We start from the raw sequence: 9015 nt of genomic DNA, 5'->3' as shown, positions 1-9015 counted from the left end.
TTCTCACATTACCTGAGGCAGTATATTCTCTCAGATTATAGCTGAGGGGATCCAGGTTCTGTGGGGAGACCACAGCTGAACCCAGGTCAGTGTGTTTCTTTAGCCCTATGGATGCCTCCAGAGCCCCAGCAGGGCCCCCTCCTCCTCCCGGGAGACCCCGTGCCCCGCTGACCGTGGCTCCTGGCCCTTGGCACAGATCACAGCTCTTGCACCATTATCCACCATAAGGTTATCCTTTTCTGCAGGGACCCTGCTTTTTGCACGCCACCAGGGCCCAGCAAACCTTTGAAGGTAGCTCTGAGGATGACAGCACACTGGCTGGCAGGTCGGTGAAACCGACCCTACTTCAGATACAAGCAGGCTCTTAGAGGCCTACCTGGCAGTCCACAGACCTGCTCCGGACAGGACGAGGCAAATCTCAAGTGAACAGAGTCGTGGGGCTGCCACTGACGTGGAGGCTGCGGACAGCCGTGAACCTCACTAGGCTCGGCAGTCAGGCACTGTGAGGAGTGCTGGGGAGGGAACCCCGCTCCCCAGCTCGCGTCCCCTCTGGTCACACCACGCAGACTGCCTCTGTTCCTCCCTTGCATCACGCCGGCCCCAGTCCTTGGCACTAACGGGGGTCACAGGAGCCTTCCATTAGCGAGGCAACCCCAGCAGAAAGGCCTAGGAGCCAGGCAGACCTGGTTCAAATCCCAGCTCTGCCACTTGCTCCGTGTATGAGGCCAAGCAGGTCACTTTCCCCATCTGAAAAATGGAGCTGATCCCATTTACCTGGCAGGGGCCAGGGAGGCTTGGGGGGGGAGGGGCTGATTTATTTTTTAATTTTTTTAAAGGTTTTATTTATTTATTCATGAGACCCACAGAGAGAGGCAGAGACACAGGCAGAGGAGGAAACAGACTCCTCGCAGGGAGCCCGATGCGGGACTCCATCCCGGGTCTCCAGGATCAGGCCCTGACCTGAAGGCAGATGCTCAACCACTGAGCCCCCCAGGCGTCCCAGGGGGCTGATTTAAATGTGGCACAGTGCTGGCCTCAAGGTGGGACCTTAACAAATGTCACTTCCCTTCCCCGACCCTTCCCTGAGAGCCAAGGCTCCCGGAACAGAACCAAGCAGGTTGAAACACATGGGGGGGGGGGGGGGGGCGGGCAGGGCTTATCTCAGCTGCTGACCAGCCTGTTTGTAGACGTGCCTGAGGTCAGTGACCCCACCTCTGCCCTGCGGAACTGTGACTCCTCTGTCCCGGGGCCGCCTCAGCTGACTGTCTCCTCCGCCCACACCCTGCACCAAGTGAGCTGGGCACAGACCACCCGCCTGGGGACCCAGCAGAAGGAGCAGCGCATGCTGAGATGGCAGCGGAGGCCTCTGGTGAGCAGGATCCCTCCACCCCAGCCTGCGGAGAGTCCCCCGGCATGAAGGATAATACCTTGCACACCGGATCAGGTGAGACATGCAGATAGACATAGAGGAAGCTGGGAGGGGCAGGGTGTGAGCACCCCATCATGATTTCCCCCCTGGTTACCCCTAGCTGGTTGGATTTCCCTTCCTCCACAATGCCTGCTGGAGTGCAAGGGCATGTCCTTCTCGCTACCCCTCGGTCTTCTTAAAATTCCAGCAGAGGATATGCCACGACCCTGCTCTTGCCATGAAAGGGCGATGGCCGCCGAGGGGGAAGAGAGGATTGGCCACTGTCGCACACCGATGTTTCCTATTTAGTTTGCTTACACAATTGGCTTTTTCCAAAAGCAACTTAAGATAGCTTATAGTGAAAAGTTGAGCGACAACGCTAATTGTAAACCTGACACACATAAGATCACTGGACTGGAGGGAAATAAAGTAGAACTTAAATATATTCAGGGAGGATAATATAGTCATGAATATGGGTCTGAGTATCCGAGTCACCACGGTAAGAAGAGAAATAAGATTAGTTCCTGCAAAGGAGTAAGCACACTAACATTTTTCTTCTCAGAGCTCTGTAGAACAGGCATGGAGTGTCGTGAAGGACAGTCAGTGACTTCCTATTCATAAAAATTCAGATGCAGATCGAGTCAGGCTGTTTGGCTCATAAGAACCTCTGAGAAAGCAAAGGGTAGAGTGTTAAAATGCCACCCCAGTAGGGTGAGTGTAGTCCTGTACAGACTTCTGATCATCAGCCGTGGCCCAGGTGCTCAAGAAGTTGCTGGTTTCATTTGGACCTCAGACCAGTGCTTCTCGAACTAGAATGTGCACATTATTTCTTGTGGATTCTTGTTAACATGCACTTCTGATTCATTAAGGCTGGCTGGGGCAGGAGAGACTGCAATCCTAAACCACCCCCTGAGGCCATCACATGCACCACAGTTGGAGCAAGGTCCTGAAACCCAGACTTCTCTAGTTGTGTGCCTTTGCAAACTCCCCCAACTTAAAGACGATGTGATGCTACCATGGACCTACAGGGAAGACCTGCTTCTGGGCTCATTAAATGCTCCCTGGAGGTACTGGGCCAGCTTCCTACATTCTCATTGGCCACCGGTGGTCTAGTCACAAGCCGAGACACCGGATCTTACACAGAGTTAAGTACCTGCTATGTGCTAGTGAGCTCCCTTAGGGGAATGGTTGCTCCTGCCCACCCCATCCCCAGTCCCTTATCCACACCCACCTTTTAGCACTTGCCTTTAGAACCTTCTCCGCACTGTTGTGCTGGTCACGGTTAAATCTCCTGTGGATCCACAGTTCATTCCAATGAGCTCAGAGAGTTCTTCCTCTTGGGAGAGCTCATGTTTCTTTTCTTTTTCTCTCTCTCTCTTTTTTTTTTTAAGATTTTATTTATTTATTCATGAGATACACACACACAGGCAGAGGTGCAGGCAGAGGGCGAAGCAGGCTCCATGCAGGGAGCCCGATGTGGGACTGGAGCCCTAGACTCCAGGATTACGCCCTGAGCCGAAGGCAGGTGCTAAACCGCTGAGCCACCCAGAGATTCCTCAGAGTTTCAACAGAGGACTGAAAGAAGGGCAGCCTTATGCCAGAGTACCGAGCTCTGGGGTGCAGGGGGCCCAGTGCCCGCTTAGCCAAACCTTATCACATCATACAACACTGGTTCAAAATAAGGTGCCAAGTGGAGACAGAGTTTGCAACTCCAATCCCAGGCCCCAATCACACTTTTGCCAGCCTGCCTCCCCACTCGGTGGCTCGTCCCCACAGACTATTCCCACAGTCCGCTGCCACCTCAGCTCTGGGTGGTTCCGACAGGCTTTTACCCACGAGGTCACCACAGTGGCAGGGAAACTCCTCCATTTGCCGCACCAGGATCACCTGCGGGACTGCAGCCTCGTTACCGGTGCACCCTCCAGGGCCTCAGCAGCACTAGATCCAGGCGGCCTGGCTTCCAGCTGTCAGAGTGCATGGGCACATGGCTTCTCGTGGCCATCTCCTCATAGTCAATGAGGGTGTTTATTCTGGAAATGGATGTGTTCTGTCCTAGCCTATAAATGTCGGATCAATCCAAGAAACTGAGAGTGCACAACGGTTCCTCTCCTCTCTGGCCCAAGGAGGAGATGAACCTATATTTTCTTCCTGGATACTCTTGTCTTCTTCGCCAAAGGGCTAGCCTTGTCTCCAGAAAAAGGGGCAATCTCAGGAGGCTGACACCAGCGGCTCCATAAAGAGAATATTTGGCAACCCTAGGCCCAGACATCCAGCAGTGCATGCACCAGGCACATCCTCTGTCCCAGCACCACGCCAGCTCTGGGGCAGGCAAGGATAGCAGAGATGGTCAAGAGCCATGGGGGAAGCTTCCCGGAGAGGCTGAAGTTGGTGATGAAGGGTAAGAATGAGAGTGCGTTCACTCAACTGTGTGCCAGACACTGCTCTAGGCACTGAGAATACAGCAATGAATGAGACAGACCTAGGCCAAGGGGGACAGTCCTTGCCACAGGGGGGCTCACATTTCTGTGGGAGCGGACAGTTAATATGCAATAAACAGGAAAGTGGGTTTACGGCATGTTAGGAGAGAAACACTTCTAAAAAAACAGAAAAGAAATAGGACATGGTGCATGGATGAGGGATGAGGGATGATGGGGTGGGTCTCACAGAGATGATGGTATTCAGCAAGTACCTGAGGGAGGCTGGGAGGGCCACAGGGATGCCCAGGGTCCAGGCAGAGGGAACAGCAAGGACGGCCGGCCAGCTGGCCTGAGGACCCCGCCTAATCTCTTTGAGGGGAAGAGAGGAGGCCACCAGGGGAGAATGGCGGTGGGGTGGCATGCTGAGCAGAGAAGTAACACGATCTGCCAAATCTCTTAAAGGATGGTTCTCACTGCTCTGCCCTTGGCCTGATCAGACACGAGGCTGGCAAAGAGAAGGCACTGAGCCAATGTCAACACACCATCCTCTCCCCTAGATCAGGACGGGGCCCACCTGCTTCCAAAAGTTTGGCCCCCAGAGTATTCAGGAGACATTTTTTGAGCCCTCACCCCCACGAGACCCCTTGCCAGATAAGCTTCCACTCAAGGCACTCCCAATCCAGGGGGAGACAGACCAGCAAGCCACCGAGGCCAACAGAGCCGGTGGGCCTCTTGGACTTCAGCAGGGCATTCACCTGCCTACTTCCCTGTCCCCATGAGGGCTCCGATGTTCTCTTGCAGAAGTTCATGCTCCCTTTAGAATATTCTTCCCACTATAGTCTTTGGTCAGGTCAGCCTTCATCTCTCTTCAGTTCATGGGGAGCCCCACAGAGAGGCCCTCCAGGTCTCTATGGAAGGCTGCTGGATGCATCCAAGGGTCCTTCCAAGAATGCCACAAGATCTCTGAGTGCCTCCATTTTTCAAGCTCAGGCTCCTTGTGCTGCTTGCTGGCATGGCAGGAAGGAAGCTCAGAGATCACCATCAGCCAGAGACATTCAAAGAGCACCTAGTGTGTGTGTGTGTGTGTGTGCGCGCACACGCGTGTGTGAGAGAGTCGGTGGGGGGCGCCAAAGGGAGCTAGGAACTGGTTCTGTCTTCCTACAGTTTATAACCCACTGCAGCAGCAACCCACCATCCAAGGACAGGGACCAGGCATTGGGCCCCTTGCTCCCTGGCACCCAGAACGTTGTGTGGTATTCCCTGAGCATGGAATGGAAAAAGGACCCATGAGAACTGCCATGGGAACTCAGAGAGGGTGTTGCCCGTGGGGCAGGGTGGAGCTAAAGGAGGCAGAAGAGGATCTGGGCCTTGGGGACAGGCAGTGGAGAGCTGGGGACAGAGGGTATTCTAGGCAGGAGGAAACCTATGGAGGTGAGCAAGCACAGGTGCTCATGGGTGGATCCCCTGGTGGGGGGCAGGGGGAGTGGGGAGAAGAGGCCCTTCACAGCAGCAATCCCACCCCGCTGTTGTGCTCTTTGGGGTCCATTTAGTAGGGCCCAGTCCCCTGAGTCTGGCCTCAGGGCTCAGATAAACCTCCCTAGGGCTTATCTCCCCTGCCCAGTTAGGCTCCCTGGGGTAATCTGAAGCTCTTTATCGAGGGCTGCTGGAATATACCCCCCAGGGCATTTTCTAGATGGAGTCCCAAGGGTCTGGGAACCCCCAGTCAGTCTCCCAGAAGATGAGGGACCTTAACACCAACAGCACCTCACCTAACCAGAGCCCCTACCTCCTCACCTGTAAAGGGAGGGGAATAACTCAGCACCTGTTGTGAGGCTGCATGTGAGAAAGGGCTTCAGATGGGCATACACCCCTCTAGAGAGACACCCCAAACATGCTCACCTTAGAGCCACCTCACTGCTGTGCTGTGATGCCATCCACATGGGGGTGGGGGGCAGCAGTCAGTGTTGGGGGCCACCTTTCCCGGGGGCAGGGTAGTGTCTGGGGGCCTAGGAGGCCTACACAGGAAGGCGACCTCCAACGTCCTCAGCAGTTCCTCCCAAGGGCTCCCCACCAGCTTCCAGGCCTTGGAACCTGAGGCTCTGGGCAGGGACCAAAGGTCCTCCCTGTGCGTGGACAAGGGACAGCAGAGGACCAGGACCACACTGCCTGGATGCTGCCTCGTGTCGCCCCCACTTCCGCGGCAGGAAAAGAAAGAAGCCGTTTTCAGCCTGACAGCTTGGCCTCTTACCACCTGTGCACGTGTCGCCGCCACTTAGCCTCGGTCATAAAATGGCAGCGGATCTGGGGTGTCCCTCGGATGAAGGAAGTCACCGGCCTGCACGCCCTCGTCCCGGCTCGGTGGCGGCCCCGGAGCCCGCACGCTGGGGCGGGGCGCGGCGGGGCGGGGCGGGGAGGAGCCGACACCGGTCGGGACGTGGGCGGGCGCGCTCGGAGCGTGGGCGGGGGGCGCTGCGGCTCCCCGATTGCGCGGGGGCGGGGGGTGCGGGCGGGCGGCCACGTGCCCGCAGGGCGGTCCCCGCGGGCGGGGCGGGCGGGCGGGGCGGGCGGGCGCGGCGCGGCGGGAGGAGGGGCCTGCGGCCCTGCGACCGCCTCCAGCGCGGACCTGCCGCCGCCGCGGCTCCGAGCTGCGGGCCGCCTCGGTGAGTGACCCCCAACCCGGCCGCCGCCCGCCGCGCCCCGCCCGGACCCCCCGCCCCGCGGCCGCAGCCGCCCGGACCGCGGGGGCCGAGCCACGTGCTCCCGGCTCCCCCGGCCCCCGGCTCGCCCCGGCACCCCCGGCTCCCCGGACCCCCGGCCCCGGCTCCCCCGGCTCCCGGCCCCGGCTCCCCCGGCACCCCCGGCTCCCCGGACCCCCGGCCCCGGCTCCCCCGGCTCCCCGGCCCCCGGCTCCCCGGCCCCCCGACCCTGCGCCCGCCTGCCCCGGGGACGCCGGCCGCGTGCGCCGAGGGGAGGCCGGGCCCGGGGCCGCGCGGGGCGGGGCGGGCGGGGGCGGGACCTGCCGGTCAGGCCTCCCCGAGCCTTGCAGCCCCCGCCGGGCGGGCCTGGGCCGGGCCGGGGGCGCCGACCTTGAGCGCAGGAGGCCGGGCCGACCCCTGCCCGCCACTGCCACTGCCCGCCGAGCTGTTGCCTTAACCCTCTTGACCGTTTTCCCCGAACTCTGGGGCAGGCCGCCCACAGGGGTGCGGTTGGAACTTTGGGCGCTCTGGGTGGAGGAAGGGGAAGGTACTAATGTCCTCCGGGGGCCAAGGGGCCACAACCGGGGAGGAAATGCGGGCCCGTCCTGCTGGAGCCCTGACGGAGGTCACCCAAAGGCCTCCCAGGTGTCCAGGGCCGCGTCTGAAACAGGCTCTAGAAGTGGGGCTCTGGAAGTAGCCCCAGGGAAGTATTTCTGTCCATCAGAGCGCCGTGATGATATAATTAATAGCAGACATTTATTGTGCACTTATCTGTGCCAGGCAGCTTGCTTTGCACACACTGCCCTGGTTAACCCTCAGGGCAGGAAGGAACGGCTGTCATCTCGTGACAGATGGGGAAACTGAGCCTCAGAAAGCATGGGTAGTTGGCAAAGATACACAAGTAGCAAGTTGCAGAAATAGGGATTTGTATCCAGATTTATCCGACTCGGGAGCCCAGAGGAGCCAGCTGATGGGACAGAAAGGACATGTTCTCAGAGGTGGCAGCCTAGAGAATGCAGTGTTAGGGGCCAGGATATCCACAGGACCAAAGGGTCTCACGTGTGTGTGCCCCTTCAGTCACCTGCATGGCTTGTTAAAAGTAGAGATGCCTAAAGCCTACCCGTGGCTGACTGAATCTGAGTCTGCGTGAACCCCCGCCCAACACCCAGCCAGGAGGGCTGGAGGACTAAGCCTGTGTCTGTCCATCCTGGCATACGGGGATGGGGGGAGGGGTGGGAGGGGCAGCTTGGAGCAGGTGTTTGATCATGGTCTGATGGAGAAATGACCTACCTTAGTAGGGCAGGGGGCATCACTGGGTACAAAAGGTTTCCTGAAGGAGGCCTTGAATGATGGGCAGGTGGCCTCCGCCAGGCAACCTAAGAGGAAGGCCTGGAGTCGGCATGGGGTGACGCTGGCCTCAGAGCCCACAGGGAGCTCAGCCCAGGCCACCTGTTCACTATCAGGGAGTTCAGCCCAGGCCACCTGTTCACTAGAGGGTCAGACAGCTGGTCCCAAGCCTGCTGAGTTCCCCAGGACCTGTGGTCACTCTGGGACCACAGGTGTGCCCCCTCCAGCCTAGAGATGCCAAACAGGTAAATTACTCTCCAGCTCATGTCTCCTGTCCTTGCCCCATGGCCCTTCCCTCCTTGCGCTCATCAGAGTATTGGGCAGGGCTCCAGATAGTAAAAAGTGAGAGTTAGGGACTCTAGTGCAAAGCCGCATACCCGAGCAATGGAGCTGCCTGACTGTAGGTGAGAGCCCCCGGCTTTGCAGTCAGATGCAACCGAGTGGAATCTCAGCTCTTTACCATGTGACCTTGACCAAGTCCTCAACTCTCGCACTTGCTTCTTCATCTGTAAAACCTTGCTAAGGACGCTGCACCTGATATCTCTATCAAACAGTGACAGTAATGCCTGCCTGGGGAATTAGCTGTGTGAAGTGCTGAGTTTTAAGAGTGCAATAAATTAAATATCAGAGCCCTCTCTCTTCCCCCAGGATTTGAACATTAATCAGCTGGGGACCTTCTAGGTTCATTGCTCTTCTAGTCCAAGCCCCTCAGTTCCCTAGAGAAGGTAGGTAGCTAAGGCCCAGGGAGTGGCTTCCACCGCCCTCTTCTCTGTTGCAGAGCTGGCCATGGGCCCAGGCCTCGAGGCTCCCTGCTTGTTGTCCTGGCCAGTGCCTTCCAGACTGGGAGAAAAGTCTGTGCTCCTGCCTTATTCCCTGGCCAGTCTGCAAAAAACACCTCAGGGGCCGGAGTGATTTTTAGGCATGTTGGGACAGGCCAGGGAAGCAGGTTATGCAGTGATGTCCAGGCTCCCTGAGGCTGGATCTACCCCTTCCTGCCCTCCCCACCAGTATAGTGGCCACGACTTCCTTGGCTGGGCATTCCAAGCTGGGCCTCAAATGGGCGCCCCATGAAATTGCTTTCTAGCATCTGGACTGAGAATGGGCCTCTCAATTTAAAACAAGGAAGCTTGCCTTTATAAGCAGTTAT

General features: G+C 58.1%; 1 protein-coding gene and 1 long non-coding RNA gene across 4 annotated transcripts in view; one reads left to right on the top strand and one right to left on the bottom strand.

Annotated features, from left to right (window-relative positions):
* Positions 1 to 1833: 1833 nt before the first annotated feature.
* On the bottom strand, positions 1834 to 6216 carry LOC118351532 (uncharacterized). Its single transcript, XR_004807098.2, has 2 exons — positions 2640 to 6216; positions 1834 to 2075 (listed from the first exon to the last, which is right to left on the bottom strand). It is a non-coding gene; the product is annotated as an uncharacterized LOC118351532 (long non-coding RNA).
* Positions 6217 to 6405: 189 nt separating this feature from the next.
* Positions 6406 to 9015, top strand: part of STEAP3 (STEAP3 metalloreductase) — a 44645-nt gene continuing 42035 nt past the window's right edge. The window contains exon 1 of one of the 3 annotated variants that reach the window (XM_025429505.3): positions 6406 to 6485. The gene's annotated coding sequence lies outside the window, so the exon portion shown is untranslated. The remainder of the gene's footprint in view (positions 6486 to 9015) is intronic. The other 2 variants (XM_035702039.2, XM_049097203.1) reach the window with 2 other exon arrangements.

Source organism: Canis lupus, chromosome 19, assembly GCF_003254725.2.
Source record: "Canis lupus dingo isolate Sandy chromosome 19, ASM325472v2, whole genome shotgun sequence".
In the NCBI taxonomy this organism is placed as follows: domain Eukaryota; kingdom Metazoa; phylum Chordata; class Mammalia; order Carnivora; family Canidae; genus Canis; species Canis lupus.
The sequence above is the reverse complement of the archived record's forward strand: the minus strand, read 5'-3'. Positions and strand labels throughout refer to the sequence as shown.